The sequence below is a fragment of the Cricetulus griseus genome (assembly GCF_003668045.3).
Source record: "Cricetulus griseus strain 17A/GY chromosome 1 unlocalized genomic scaffold, alternate assembly CriGri-PICRH-1.0 chr1_1, whole genome shotgun sequence".
In the NCBI taxonomy this organism is placed as follows: domain Eukaryota; kingdom Metazoa; phylum Chordata; class Mammalia; order Rodentia; family Cricetidae; genus Cricetulus; species Cricetulus griseus.
Genome location: NW_023276807.1, coordinates 175,473,638 through 175,489,640, shown reverse-complemented (window position 1 = coordinate 175,489,640; position 16,003 = coordinate 175,473,638). Strand labels below are relative to the sequence as shown.

The window sequence follows — 16,003 nt, the reverse complement described above, 5'->3', positions numbered from 1 at the left end:
AGGAGAGTAAAGCTGGCTGACTCACTGGGGGTCAGCTTGCCAGTACTCTGCTCTCAGGTGCACAGGGTTCCCTCCCACTTCTGGGTCAGAAACCACAAAGTAGCATCTCATAGCTTCCTGGGGGTCCTTTCCACTCTGCTCAGAACCCACTCTGCACAAAGCTAATGCCTTCTTGGGGGTGCATTGTTTGCTTTTCTGTTGCTGGGACAAACACTGTGATCAAAAGCAACTTAAGGAAGCGTTTATTTTGGCATACAGTTCCAGAGGAAAAGATTCCATAATGGCAGGATAGCAAGGTGTGGCAGCAGGAGCGGTAAGCTGATCACATTATATCCACATATGAGAAGCAGAGACAGCAAGAAGGAAGTAGAATGAGGCTATACCCGCTGAAAGCCTACCCCAGTGTCCTATGTCCTCCAGCAAGACTGCATCTCCTATCGGTTCCATAACCCATCTAAAAAGTGTCACCAACTGGAACCAAGTGTGCAAACACATGAACCTCCTAAGGGGCACTTCTCATTTAAATCACTCTGGAGAATAATAAACAACTTTAATTCTCCTCAGTTATTTGATAGGCAGCAATCCCTCAGTGATACCAAAAGAAAGAGAAAGATTGTGTAAAAGAACATGTAATCTTTACAACTTTTGCTGGTGTGAGCAACCCTCCTAGCATTTACTTCACACACCTATCTTCCCATGCATACGTTAGTTACCATTCTAAATCAGAGTCCCCCAAACCTAGGTGTTCCTGTTTTAACACGGTGCCTTGGTGTCTGTCTTAGTCAGTGTCTATTGCTGTGAAGAGACACCATGACCACAGCAACTCTTGCAAAGGAAAACATTTCATTGGAGCTTGCTTTCAGTTTCAGAGGTTGAGTCCATTATCATCATGGCAGGACATGTGGTGTGTAGGCAGGACATGTGGTGCAGGAGAAGGAACTGAGAGTTCTACACCTTTATTCACAGGTAACAGGAAGAGACACTGGGTCCTGCTCAGGCCCTTAAAACCCCAAAGGCCATTCCCCCACCCCACCCCCCGTGACATGCCTACTCCAACAAGGCCACACTTCCTAATCCCTCCCAAGTTGTTCCACTACTCCCTGATAGCCAAGCCTTCAAATATATGAACGGGGGGGGGGGCTATTTAAACCACTAGCATCCTAGTTTGCTTTCTATTGCTGTGATAAATTCCATGCCTGAAAGCAACTTGGGGAGGGAAGGGTTTGGGGTGACATTTTATGTCACTGTCTATCATCAAGAAAAGAAGGGTACAAACTGCAGCAGAACCATAGAAGAATGGTACTTACTGTCTTAGTCCTCGGCCTTGCTTAGCTTGATTTCTCATACAACCCAGGACTATGTGCACAGAAGTATAGTGCACCATGGCCAGGCCCTTCCACAACAATCAAGAAAATGTTCCACAGACTCGCCTACAGGCCACTCTGATGGAGGCATTTTCTCAATTAAGGCTCCTACTTTCGAGGTGAATCTAGTTTGTGTCGAGTTGAAAAATTCCCCAGAACAATTGCTTTCTGATAATTCCAACAGGATTTCTAGTCCTCTTCATTTTTTCCCCCTTTGATTTTTCGAGACAGGGTTTCTCTGTAGCTTTGGAGCCTGTCCTGGAACTCTCTCTGTAGATCAGGTTGGCCTCGAACTCACAGAGATCCACCTGTCTCTGCCTCCTGAGTGCTGGGATTAAAGGCTTGCGTCATCTCTGCCTGACATCTCTTTTGTTTTTGACAGAGGGTCTCACTATATAGTCCAGGCTGGACTGGAACTTGGAATTCTCCTGACTCAGCCTCCCAAGTGCTGGGATGTGTGTGCCACCATGCAATGACAACATGGTTCCTGCTTTTAGAAACAGGGCCTCTGGCAGTCACTAAGTTTACCCTGCTGCCTCAGACTCCAGAGTGCTGGAGTTGCAAGAGTATGTCCACAACACCTGATGATGCTGATTTTAACCTACACAGGTTCAGAACACATCCGTCAGGAAGATTTCCAGAACGGAATCTCAGTTGCATGGTATCCATTCACAAGCACACAGTTCCCTGCCCATGCTCACTCCTGCATAAGTCTGTTTCCCATGATGCCCATTCACAAGCACACAGTTCCCTGCTCATGCTCACTCCTGCATAAGTCTGTTTCCCATGATGCCCATGCACAAGCACACAGTTCGCTGCCCATGCTTACTCCTGCATGCAGCTGGTAAGTGGAACCTATAGCCAGAAATCTCTTAGTGACACCCACAGAGAAGGAAAGAAGACCTCTCTTCCTACCAGGGACTGACTCTTACTCATGGAATATTCTAGAGTCACTTTCCACTGACATGACCCTCACACTTTCCCCTCTGGACTTTCCCAGAAAGCAGCCATGCCTCCATTCCAAGCTTTTTTCTCACATGTGTCTGCCCCCGTGGATAACCAAGCACCTGCTATCTCGCCCCACTATCCTAGGAGGAGACTACACTTCCCTTCCTTCTGCCATGATGCAAGGGCTATTGTTAATTTTTTTCTTTGAACTATTTTCAAACTTTGAGAACACTCATAAAAATGTAAAATTGGGAAATTAATGTGGCCACTTTGAGGAACAATTTGTTAGCTTCTTTTAAATCTAAATATGAATTTACCAAATGATACAATAATTCCACTCCAGGGTATGTACCCAGTAAAACTGAAAACAGACATATGAACAAGTTGTACTTCTATACATTTATATGCCCAGCATGGCAATATCCAGAAGCAGAAACCACCCACGCCCATCAACAAATGGAAAAATAAAACAGGTCCTCCATACAGTAAGATACTATTCAGTTATTTCAACAGATATGTACTGACATATGCTACAATGAGGACAATTTTTTTTAATGTTATGTTAAGCTGATGAGATCACTCATCAGGAAAAGTGGCTTGCCACCTGTCTGGAACCCACATGATGAAAACAAAAAGCCAACTCCCACGGTTGTCCTCTGGCCTCTGTACAAGCAGTGGCTTATACATGCCCCCAAACACACACTAACTAAATAATATAATGACTTAAAATCTAAAGAATCCAAGCTGGGGTTGCTTATGCCTGTACTTCCAGCACTCAAGTTGAGTCAGGAGGATTGCTGCTAGTTCCAGGCCAGCCAGCGCTAACTGACCCAGCCTCAAAAGGGAAGGGAAGGGATTGAAGGAGGGGAAACGGAAGGAACCAGAAACAAAATAATTAAATCTCTATAGATGAGAGTCGATTAGTGGTTGCTAGGGGCTTGTCAGAAAAGGAAATGGGAAGTAATTGTTCAAAGGATCTGAGTTTGTTTGTTTCTGAGGTGGTGAACATCTTTTGGAATAAATACAGGTAATCATACAACATTACAAACATGTCAAATGGCACAGAACTGTACACGAAAAAGAATTCTTCTCTCTGTGTGTGTGTGTGTGTATTCATGTGTATGTACATGTGCCTGCCTGGTGCCAAAGAGGTCAGAAGAGGGATTTCATGGAACTGGAATTATAGACAGTTGTGAGTCACCATGCAGGATGCTGGGAAGCACCTGGGTCCTCACCAAAAGGAGGCAGTGTTCTTAATCACTGAGACATCTCCCCCATCTGGGAGCTGTACACTTCAAATGCATGGTTTGCTTACATGATTTTCATCTCCAGTTCTTAAAAGGGCACTAAGACCTGTGAGGCTCTACTGCGTGTGTGTGTGCATGCGTGCATGCTCGCGCTTCTGTTTTGTTGTTATTTGTTTTGATTTATTTATTTATTTATTTTATTTTGAGACAGGGCCTCACTGTGTAGCACTGGCTGGCCTGGAACCCACTATTGTAGACCAGACGGGCCTCAAGCTCACAGAGATTCTCCTGCCTCTGTCTCCTGAGTGATGGAATTAAAGGCAGACGCCACAACTAGCTATTTAAGAATGTAACCAAATAGCTCTATGTATATATTCCCCACACACAAAGGCATGTTCTCATGTAGCTCTGGGAAATCGAAGACTCAGGATAGCAAACCCTATGATGATCCTGTTTAAGTTACAGCCAAGGTCAGATTTCAGCCGTCCCCCAGTGGTGCTGTTTATAGCACTTATCCTGACGATTGGGAATCCAAGACCACAGGGTGTATTCCCTTCTCATGTCTCCTCACTCCTTTATTTTAGAACCGCTCTCAGCCTTTCAGTGCTTTCCCTTTCCATTTTGATCTTTCCTTGACACTGACATTTTGAATAACACAGGCTGTGGGCCTGTGCAGGCTCTCAGAATGAGTCCGTCTGTGGTTCCCAGGGGTGAGCTCTGTGCTGCTGGCAGGAAGACTGATGCTGTGGAATATTACTTTAACTGTGTAAGGGTGCATTACATTTGTTTCTGCTGTCTTCATTAATAATGTAAAGATGTGTTACATTTGTTTATGACACATTTGTTTAATTATGTTTAGATGTGTTGCTGATTCACCTTGCCTGCCTAAGGCACCTGATTAGTCTAATATAAAAAGCTGAATGTCTAATAGCTAGGCAGAGAAAGGATAGGTGGGGCTGGCAGGCAGAGAGAATAAGTAGGAGGGGAAATCTAGAAAGTGAGAGGAGAAGAAGAAGAAAGGAGAGAATGAGGGATAAGGAGAGTGAATGCCCAGGGCCAGCCAGCAGACACAGAGAAGGGCATACAGAAAGAAAGGTAAAAAGCCCCATGGCAAAACATAGATGAAGAGAAACAGGTTAATTTAAGTTAAAGGGGAAAAAAAGCTAGCCAGAAATGAGCATAAGCTAGGGCTGAGTTTTCATAACTAATATTGATTCAGAAGCTGATTGGTGGCCCAGAAGAGAAAGCCTGGTCGAAACTGCAGCAGGTGTGCTGGCCTTCCCAGGTCACATCACACCACTATGATTAGGTGCTGTCAGCCGGGGTCTAGGGGGACGTTCCATTTGTTCCTATGCTGTTTTTAAGGTCAGGCAAAACTGATTCATTGTTTCAGGATATTTGATCACACTGTGAAGCCTGAATTTGTATTTGCATAAATAAAATCAACCTTGGGTCAGGAGGGGGAGCCAGCAACTAATTGACAGAAGGTAATCACAGTCAGAGGGAGTCTGGAAGATGGATAGAGGGATGAACAGGAAGTAGTAGGGAGGGACTTTGAGTGTTGTGGGTTTTTTTGTTTGTTTGTTTTGTTTTTTTTGGTTTGGCAGAACAGAATGATGGTCTCTAAGACACCAGCAAACAGGGAAGGTCAGCTAGTACCTCCTCAACCTCTCTGAGCTAGCAGGTTTTCATCCCAGCCTCTGACTCCCGAATCCTGAATTTTATTGATAAACTGACCAATAGAGATTTAATTAAACACTACATTTGGTGGCAGCAGCAGGAAGCACATCCTTCGGGATGTAAAAGTCCCACAGGGCCACTGCCTGAGAAGCAGGCCAGTAACTGCAGAGATGCAATTACTGGCTGAAATAGCAGTAGATTATGGTGCAGCAGCTGTGCTGATGGAGAAACAATTCATAAAATCATGTTTGTGTTGTTGTCATTTTTCAATCTGTATCTAGTTCAGACAAGATACAAAGGTGTGTGTGTGTGTGTGTGTGTGTGTGTGTGTGTGTGTGTGTGTGTGTGTGTTTTCTCCTGTGTGTCTACCTGATACTGTAAATCTGGCCAAGGACCATCATCGGGACTTTCACAACTTCCAGGAGTAAACTTACTATTATTATTCTGCTAAATTTACAAGGTAAATTTGCATCTCTCTCTGCCTGTAGATTTGTGCAACTCTCAGACCTCATCAGAGAATCTTTGTGTAGTGCATAGTGATTGATGCAGAAACTCACACTGGTCAAAGTGCAGAGAACAGGCTTAGTAGAGTGTTCAGCCAAAAGTGTGATGCCTACATCCTACTCGCCTTCCCACCCTCCCATGACTCAGGGACACCATGGAAGATCAGACAGAAAGAGAGGTCAGGAGCACTGCATTCTGGAACTCACAGCTTCCACAGTTGCCTGAAGAAGAGCAGCCAGTGCTCTTAACCTCTGAGCTGCCTCTCTAGCCTCCTGTTTGGTATTTTGTACTTTTAAAGCAGTAATGGCTTTTTCTTTTAATTTAATATTTGTAATGGGCTGATTCTCTGGATTGTTTAAAGGATTACTGGGAAGGCAATGACAAGTAGGTCCCCACTTGTCAAGGTTGGCTAAAATGGCTGTCATTAGATTGCCAATGTTTTCATACAAAATCCTAGAATATTTCACATAACATTCTAGCATGAAGTGGCAAGTGGTTCATAAGCCCACACCCCTGACTAATGCTTCTGGGGTTGGAGAGTCAGTTTTCTTTAAGGGTGTGACTCTTAAGGGTCAGCCACAATCTAATGTATGACACCACACCCAGGAGTATATTGGCAGCTCAAATTGGAGTCCATAAGTTATTTTTAAAAAGAGGGAAGGACACAAAATAGGGGTGTATCTGGGAGGAATTGAGGGTGAATATGAATTTATAAACCTTATTTATCAAACATACACTATTCAAATGTTTACTCTGGTGCCGGGTGTTGGTGGCGCACACCTTTTATCCCAGCACTGGGGAGGCGGAGGCAGAGGCAGGCAGATCTATGTGAGTTTAAGGCCAGCCTGGTCTCCACAGTGAGTTCCAGGACATCCTCCAAAGCAATACAGAGAAACCCTGTCTCAAAAAAACAAAAACAAAAACTTTTTTTTTACTCTGAAAACAAAATCATCACACAAAAATCCATTGTAATCCAAAATATCTTGGAGAACGCCATTATTACCTGCTTAGTCTAAAAGGAGATACAGAGGGCTTAACAGGACTAAAAAGTTTTATAGGTGCTGCCTTGGTTAGTTTGTACCATATGGTCAACTTAATCAAGATTACGGTGAAGTTACATAGTGTGTACTCTCTTTTAACTTTAGCAAAGATGTCCACCAGTCACACGACTGCTTCCATCTTGATGAAGATATCAACCAAGATGGAGGCAAGCCACATGGTTGCTATTTTAAGAATCTATTTTCCTAAATAAGAGTTTATTCCAAGTTACATACAAGTATGTTGTAGGAAATTAAGATTAACTATGTATAGACTTTTTTTAACTATCAGACTTTTGTTACAAACTGTAATATAATTCTGTTATAGATTTTAAAGATTTTTAACCATACTTGTTAAACTTACAAATCCTGAGATAAAGAATTTACACAATAGTCTTAAAGAGATTTTTTTTAAATCTAACGAACATTTATTATACTTCCAAATTTGTTGGGGTTTTCTCATTAATTTTTTTTGTTTCTTAGGTTTTTTAAAATATAATTTTTTATTGATGCTTCAGGAATTTCATATCATGCACCCCAATGCCACTCACCTCCCAGTCCCTTCATATCCACCCCTCACCACTGCAGCATGCCCCTCTCCCCAAATTAATTAAAAACAAAACAAACAAACAAAAGAACCTACCTCACACTTCTGTCATGCCAACACTTCTTCATTCGCCCTAGTGGCATCGGGAGTTACTATGTGCCACGAAGTATACCCCTTTTGTCCAATCAGCCCCACCCACAAAAATGTTCATTGAAATGAGTCATTGGTCTGGTCCAAGGCCTCCGGCACACCATCATCACTGGGCCCTCACCAAAAGTCTTCTTGGATATCCAGCTGCTGCTGCCCCAAGTCATGGAGATCCTGTGGTTATCATTCCACAGGACCAGACCCTTCACACACTCCAGCAGGTCATAGATGGAGTAGATGTTAGGGTGGACAACCCAAGGCCCAGGGTGTAGGTCTGGATGGAAGCTGAGCTGGTCACTCTGGGCCACTGGGACCACCCCCTCAGGTGAGGTGGGGAGCCAGGTCTCCTAGGCACACACCATCAGGGCTAGCTCTCCCATACCTGTAGAGAGTGGTGAAACCATCTCTACTGAATGTGGGGGGTGGGGAGGGCAGCTCTCTCATGGAGTGATGGGACCAAGTCTCCTGGTACAATGTCCAGAGAGGGGCAGGACCAGCTATCTCAGGGTCAGTGAGTGGCTCAGCACAGCCCTCAGATTTCAACACGAATGGTTCCTATGACCACTATGTGGTAACACAGACTCATCACAGACCCCCCAGCTGCAGCAGGACCGTGGATCCAGACATGTCCCTACGCAGCAGCCCAGGCCCCAGACATCACCATGGCCCTGGGTGGCAAGCAGGCCTCCCACATCAGCCTGTTCCTCACTGCTGTCACTTCTTCAGAACTGCCTCTCTCCACAGCACACAAACCATGCCACCTTCTTCTCTCCCATTTCTCCACCACATACTTGCTCATTATAATGGCACTCACTGGCAGGCCTATGGATGCTTCAGGCTGGCTGGACCATGAGGACCCCAGCTGCCCCATGGCTGTCTTCAGGCAGAGCCTCTTAAGAAAATTTTTTGGGAGCAGAAAGCCAAGAAAACAAAGAAGTAAAAGAATTTCAAGTGGAAAGTAGAAAAGGCTTAGAAGTAAGAGATTTTTGGGATCATTTGCTTGTGCAATACCAGAAGTTGTTACAATTTTTTAAGAACTTAGAACTCGAGTGTGCCATTTTAGTCACTGAACTGTCCCAGGGCCAAGACATATGCAGTAAGACATGGAGGCTTTAATGAAATCTTTGAGTCCAAGAGGAAAGAAACTTTAGAGAAGGAGAGAAAGGTTCGAAAAACAATTACTCTCCCAGAGGGCAGGTTTCAATAGCATAGCAGCCCAGGAGCTAGCTCCAGTCAGCCAATGGGAGGGACAGAGACAGAGCAGGCAGCTCCTAGTGGAACAGGAGGAAGCTCCAGGAGGAAAGGGAAGAAGCCAGAGGGTTAAGTGTCCTGGTGACCAGGATTTCAACCCAGGGCATCCCCAAGCACACTGAGAGACTTGTCACAGAGAAATGTCCCCTTTCACAGATGTTTCCAAATAATGGGGGCCCCTTAGGTCAAGAGGTGCTTCCCTACACACTGGTGTGGCTTTTATAATAATAGTAGGTTCCAGTGAGCAGGCAGCTCCAGGTTGACACTTACATGCTAGATAAGGAGAGAGCAGGTGGAGGGATAGACAGAGCCTTCCCACTGAATACCCAGGCTGGCCTTGAACTCCAGGCACCCAGGACTGCATAGCAGGCCACAGGAGCCAGAAAGACCAAGAGATGCCCAGAATCACAGTGGAGAAGCATAACAGGTACAGGGAAGAAGTGACTGAAGAGGCAGACTCTAGATTTTGGAGTCAAATATGGTGATTTGAAGAAGCCAGCAGAAACAACTGTTCACATAACTCAGGAGAATTTAATCAGCAGCTTGGTTCAGTTGGAGAGGCCAGACCCCTTGAAAGAGGTCCATTTATGCCCCACCAAGAGGTTTCAGCAACAGATGTATAAACTATGGGCATGGCTGCTCCTGCTTCATGGTATGTTTGAGGAGTTTTTTTGTTTGTTTGTTTTGTTTTGTTTTTGTTTTGTTTTGTTTTTAAATCATAGATATGAGGAGAGTACAGCCAGAGTCCTCTATAGGAGTCCAGAGCAGGGAGAGAAAGTAGTAGATGAAACATGGCTAGCTGGATCAGGCCATGAGATGAGTGAGTGATGGAAGGCAAAAGAGAGAGTGTGGGCAAAGGAGGTCAAGAGAGGGGGCCAAGAGAGAGAGGGGACCGAAAGAGGAAGACAAAAGAGAGCAGACATCCAAAATAGCGGGATCATAAGGAAACAAGAAGCTGGGGAAGGAAGCCTTGAGCTGGAGAAGAGCTGAGAGGCCAGAGGAACTTGTGATATGCAGAGCCTGGAGGCCAGCATGTGATTTGGTATGCTAATAGGCACCAGAGTGATAAGGAAATGGCTCCTTTAGTAGAGGGAACAGGCACCAGAACCTGAGCAGTAGAGTTTCTTTTGGACCTGACAGTGGTGCGGCCTTTAGGCAGGTAGGTCTCTGTGAGTTCAAGGACAGCTTGGTCTATATAGTTCTAGTCAGGGCCACATAGTGGGACCTTACCCCTCTCCCCAATTAAAAAGAGAGCTGTGACTATACCTCAGTGGTGGACTATTTGCTTCACATGAACAATGCCCTATGTTTGATCTTCAATAATGTAAAGTTTGAAGGAAAAAAATAACTAGAGAAACTTTTTTAAAAAAGATTTATTTATTACATATACAGTGTTCTGCCCCCAGGTATGCCTGCATGCCAGAAGAGGGCACCAGATCTCATTATAGATGGCTGTGAACCACCATGTGAAGGGACCAGTTCCCCATTTCGGCAGCCATAACAGCTGAACACGTACTTGCCTGACCTTGTCTTGGTCACTAGGAGGTCAGATGCCTGCCCCGCTCAGCAGCCATGACAGTGGGTGCTTGCCTGTGGGTGCTTGCCTTGACCTTGCCTTGGTCACTAGGAGGTCAGATGCCTGCCTCATGGCAAGGAACCAATCAGAAGTTAGCTGGTGGTGCTATGCTTTATGGCTCTGGGTGTGCTTTTTGGATAAGTGCACAGCAATGACTCGCAGAGCATAGCAATCGTCCTGGGAGGGCCTATGGGCCATAACCATCAGTTGACCAATCAACACAGGGCAAGTCTGGAGGCACACCAATCCTGAGCCTGTGCATACCCCTAGACACTCCCCTTACGCTGCCCTATAAGATCTCTATGCAATGGCTTTGCAGTGTCTTTCCTAGCCACCCACCATGGTGGATGGATGAAAGGCACGAGCTAACGTGGGGTTAGCTCGTTAAAGAACTACAATAAAGCCTCTTGCTGTTTACATCAAATTTCCGCCTCCACCTGGTGATTGGGGTCGTCGAGGTCCTGGACCAAGATCCTGGGGTACTGAGCCTCCGGGGGTCTTTCACATGTGGTTGCTGGGAATTGAACTCAGTGCTCTTAACCCCTGAGCCATCTCTCAGCCCTTGAGAAACTTTTTAAAATTATTTATTTACTTATTTCTGTTTTATATGTATGGGTGTTTTGCCCCCATATATGTATGTATACCACATTTAAGCCTGGTGCCATCAGAGGCCAGAAAAGGGTATCAGATCTCCTAGCACTGGAATTATAGACGGCTGGGAGCTGCCTGTGGGTGCTGGGAATTGAACCTGGGTCCTTTGCAAGCGCAGTCAGTTCTCTTAACTGCTGAGTCATCTCTCCAGTCTCAATATCTGAAACTTAAAAATCACCTAACAGATTGGAGGCCTGATTGCTATCGATCTCACAGCAGCCCAGGATGAATGCACTGCCCTAGTCATGTTTTCCGTGCCTCTTCTCAGACAAGACCTGTGTCACCGCCACTCCATACCTGACAGAAACAGAAAATCACCCAGAAAGGAGAGTCCATGGGTGGGGATTTTAGAACATTGCCTTTCAAGGTTACAGAATTTTGTTTGTTTGTTTGTTTTTGTTTTAAGACAGGGTTTCTCTGGCTGGGTGTTGGTGGCTCACGCCTTTAATCCCAGCACTTGGGAGGCAGAGGCAGGTGGATCTCTGTGAGTTCAAGGCCAGCATGGTCTCCAGAGCAAGTGCCAGGATAGGCTCCAAAGCTACACAGAGAAACCCTGCCTCGAGAAACCAAAGACAGGGTTTCTCTGTGGTTTTGGAGCCTGTCCCGGAACTTGCTCTGTATACCGGGTTGGCCTTGAACTCACAGAGATCCGCCTGCCTCTGTCTCCTGAGTGCTGGAATAAAAGACGTGTGTCACCATTGCTAGGCACATTTACAGAATGTTTGTTTGCTCTCAACCATCTTCTCTCAGGTGGGGTTGCCTTCTGGATCTGTCAGCCATGATGCAGTTTAAAGCAGTCAATATTCTGTGTCACTTAGGTACCATATTCTCAACATCCATCTTAGTCCATTTCCTGCCATTATAACAGAAGATCTGACCCTGACCAGATCCTGTTGATGAACAGGAATTCTGGAGGCTGGAAGTTAAAACTGAAAGGTGGGGTCTACTAAGGATTGAGGACTTCCTTGTTTTGTCACAGTATGTCAAAAAGGGATCACATGACAAGGATGACAGGAAAACAAGCTAGATACAGTGGCAAACACCTATAATTCCAGTATACAGATGCTGAGGCAAAGTGGGTTGGCTGGCCTTAGCTGCATAGAAAACTCCTGATCTCAAAATAAACAAAGAAAAAGAAAAGCAAAGAACCAGTCTAGGGAGGTGGCTCAGCAGTTAAGAGCACACACTGCTCAGGCAGAGGGCCTTAGCCAATTTCCAGCACCCATGTCTGGCAGATTACAACCACCTTTAACTCCCTCTCCAGGGGATCCAACGCCCTCTTCTGGCCATTGCGGGCACTGTCCTCACATACACATAACATTCCCACACACAAATATATAATTAAACATTAAACTAAAAAAAATTAGAAAATTAGCAAAAGAACAAAAGGAAGAAAGGGAGGAGAGGAATCCTGCATTTCCTAACTAAGCTACTTCCTTAACACACCATTAATTTCTTCACAAAGCTGCTGCCCACATAGCTTGATAACCTCTAACACTTAGCTTTGAGCTGGTGAGATGGCTCAGAGGGTTCCATCCCCAGGACCCACACAGTGGAAGGAGAGAAGTGACTCCCACAAGTTGTGACTTCCACACGCTCTACATCACACACACACACACACACACACACACACACACACACACACCAAATGAATTAATTTTAAAAGACCTAACCTCTCCACACTGCTGCAATGAAGTTCAGTAACAATCTGAATTTGGAAAGGAACATCCAGACCATAGCACCACAGCACTATAGGAGAAGTAGACTGTGGCACTGTAAAATGAAGAAATCAGGGGCTGGAGAGGTTGCTAGGCACTTATGAGTGCTTACCTAGCGATGACTCATTTGGTCCCAGCACCCAAGACAAGAAACTCACAGCTGCCTGTAATTCCAGTTCCAGGGGATCTGACACCATCTTACAGCCTTCAAAGACACCTCTGTATGACAGCCCTGGCTGTCCTAGAACTCATTTTTAGACCAGGTTGATCTCAAACTCACAGATATCCACCTGCCTCTGCCTCGCAAGTGCTGGGATTAAAGGTGTGTGCCTCCAACCTGGATTAAAAATAAATATAAAAAAGGAAAAGAATTGAGGTCTTTAATGTGTCCTGGACAAAATGAGACACTGAGCTATATTGTGGAGACACAAAATGCTATAGGAAATAAATGAGCTGGAAAAAGGAACCCTAGAACCCAAACTTCTGAGTAGAGGTTCCCAGAAATAATGGGCAATATTTAAGGAGAGCTGCTACTGGAGGAAGTATACCAAGGACATCACAGGCTTTGTTTTCTTATGCCCTTCCTAGGAGAGAAAAGCCAAAAGGAGTTTCATTTTTTAAAAAAAACATTATTATTAATGTGGGGGAGGAGGTAGATGTGTATGGTGTATGTATGATGTGTGTATGTGTGGTGTGTGGGTACATGTGTGTATGATGTGTGGTATGAGTGTGTGTGGTGAGTATGTGTGTGGTGTATGCATGTGTGGTATGTGTGTATGGGGTGTGTGGGGGTATGTTTGTGTGGTGTGTACGTATGATGTACATATGTGTGGTCTATGGGAAATTGTGTGTGTGAGGTGTGTGTATAGTGTGTGTGTGATGTGTGTGTATGGTGTGTGTGTGATGTATGCACATGGTATATGTGTGTGTGATGTGTGTATGCTGTGTGTATGATGTATATTATGGTGTATCTATGTGGTGTGTATGTATGTGTGTGTGGTATGTGTGTATGATATGCATGCATGGTGTGTATGTGTATGATGTGTATGTATATGGCATGTGTGTGTGTTTATGGTGTCTGTGTGTGTGTGTATGTGTGGTGTGTGTGTGTGTCTGTGTCTGTGTGTCTGTGTCTGTGTGTCTGTGTGTGTATGTGTACGGAGGCATAGTGTGGAAATTAGAGGACAACTTTCATGAATCAGCTCTTTCTTTCCACCATGGGATCAAACTCAGGTCACTGGGTTTGCCCAATTAGCATCTTTACTCCCTGAGCTGTCTCACCAGCCCTTATGTGCATTTTCCAAATTGTGCATGGGAGCCAGATATGGCATTGCACTCCTGTAAGCCAGCACTTCAGAATTAGGGTTTGAGGCTAGCCTGAGCTCCACAGCTGAGACCTGTCTTTAACAAGCCAACAAAAGCAAGAACCCTCTCTGATACCACAAGGAACTGAAGCCAGAGCCAAGGCTCCCATTGCCCTGCCCAGTCTCCTCCCATCTGGACAGGCCCAGCCTGGTTCCCAGTGGCCAGCCCCTATATCTATATCCACTTGCTTATAAACACGACAAACTAGAAACTCCTATGAGTTCTGTCCTTGGAAGCCCTTCCTATGTACCCACAGTTGTGAGTGTGCATGCCCCAACTCCCTACTCTCTCCTCTCCTGGGCTGAGCTAGGTGTCCTGGGCTCCCTATAGGCTCAAGCTGCAGTAGCCTGCTTTGCAGCTGGCTCCACAATGCTTCACTCCTTCCCTCCATCTGTCCCTTCCCCTCCCAGGCACTGACCAACAACCTGTCATTGTAGGGTTAGCATCTGTCAGGAACTCAACCTACTAAAAGGTCAGACAGCCTGCAGCTTATAGCTCGGTCATGAAGGATGCAAACACAGAGCTAAGGTTAAAACTGATGAGTCTCCCACAGAGCCAATTTCCTAGACTAGGAAGAATTACCTCCCTAATTTGGTGGCTTCTGTGATATTCCTGTACTTCGGGCTGGCAGAGTCTCAAAGCAGTAGTGGAGAAGCAGGGGGCTTCTTGGGTGCTATAACAAAGGTAACTGCTCTGCACAGATGGTCACCACCCCAGCAAAGGAAAACACACTGTCCCTTTGTTTATCAAAGCAGTCTGGCTGTGCTGACCTTTCTTCTCTCACTGTACTGTCCACAAATGGCCATGGTGGGGTACTAGCAGGCTTGAGCCCTTACCTAGCTGCTGTGGAGGCTTGGGGCAGCAGCAGTGGCCATCTTCATTCCTGGCAGAAGCAGGAGCTCTGCCCTTCATGTGGAAGACGGGCAGAAAGTTTGTGCTGGCTGGAAGCCTGGCTCCAAGCCCCAGAAGGACACACAAATGTCTTTGTGGCGGATGCCAGAGCTGAATCGTGTCACCAAGAGTCTTGTGATGTCCTTTAAAAAGACGAGGCAGCTTTTCCTTCAAAAGAAAACCTGTGCTTGAGGAGCATAGTGAGTGAGCAGCCAGCGACATGAAGTCATTATCCTTTGTCCCTCTGGGAGTGAGCGTGAGGCTGCAAATTTCCCAAGACAGGCATGTGACTCCTTTCTGTGAGGAGTGATTCATGCAGACGGCCACTCCGTTCCCTAGCGTGGGGCATTGGAATCTGCATCTTGAATATATAAACAGAGCACAGCCTCTATTATCACATGACAGGAAGAATCATCTCTGTAGAACATCGCCCAATGGAGGAATAATTTTTTCAAAGCTTCTAGATACTGAGTAGTAGAAATACTACTACCTTGTCACTTTACCTAATGTCAAAGTGGTGTTCAATGGATAGTGGAGCCATCTATCCATTCTAAGGAGACCACTGAGGCAGCAGTTTCTTGTCCATTTCTTCCCTGGGAAGAGCCTGCCATGAAGATCTTGAAAAGTCAACTCTCAGAGGATGTTTGTGAATGCTGGAAGCATTCTGGGTCCCCATAGTTCTGGGGACCTGAGACCAGGATGAGGCAGAGAAGCGCATAACCCAAACAAAGGTTTGAACAGTATAGCTCTTGGGGAATGTACCAGAAGGTACTCCTACTAAGTAGTTTCATTTTACCCCTGAATCTGTACTTTTATTTCTAACAAAAACTTCACTGGGGTTATGCTTCCCCAGAGCTATGCTTCCAACTACCATCTACCCTTCTTAGCTTGAAATGTGTAATTCTTAATTTCACCATTCTTTAGGGGCTTTCAGCTAACTAAGCATGTATCCATCTCCTTTCCCCCTCCATTCCCTCTTAAGTGTCAGAAGGAATATGTCAGTCACAGGAGCCTGCCACAGCACTGGAAGCTTGATGGGCACTACAGAAAGTAAGGCCAGACAGGAATTGTGGGTAA

The 16,003-nt window shown here is 45.4% G+C and overlaps 1 long non-coding RNA gene across 1 annotated transcript in view; it reads right to left on the bottom strand.

Moving 5' to 3' along the window:
* LOC113832570 overlaps positions 1–15,620 on the bottom strand; it is a 70,334-nt gene extending 54,714 nt beyond the window's left edge. Inside the window, exon 1 of the long non-coding RNA XR_003479872.2 lies at positions 14,872–15,620. This is a non-coding gene — a long non-coding RNA (uncharacterized LOC113832570). The remainder of the gene's footprint in view (positions 1–14,871) is intronic.
* Positions 15,621–16,003: the final 383 nt, after the last annotated feature.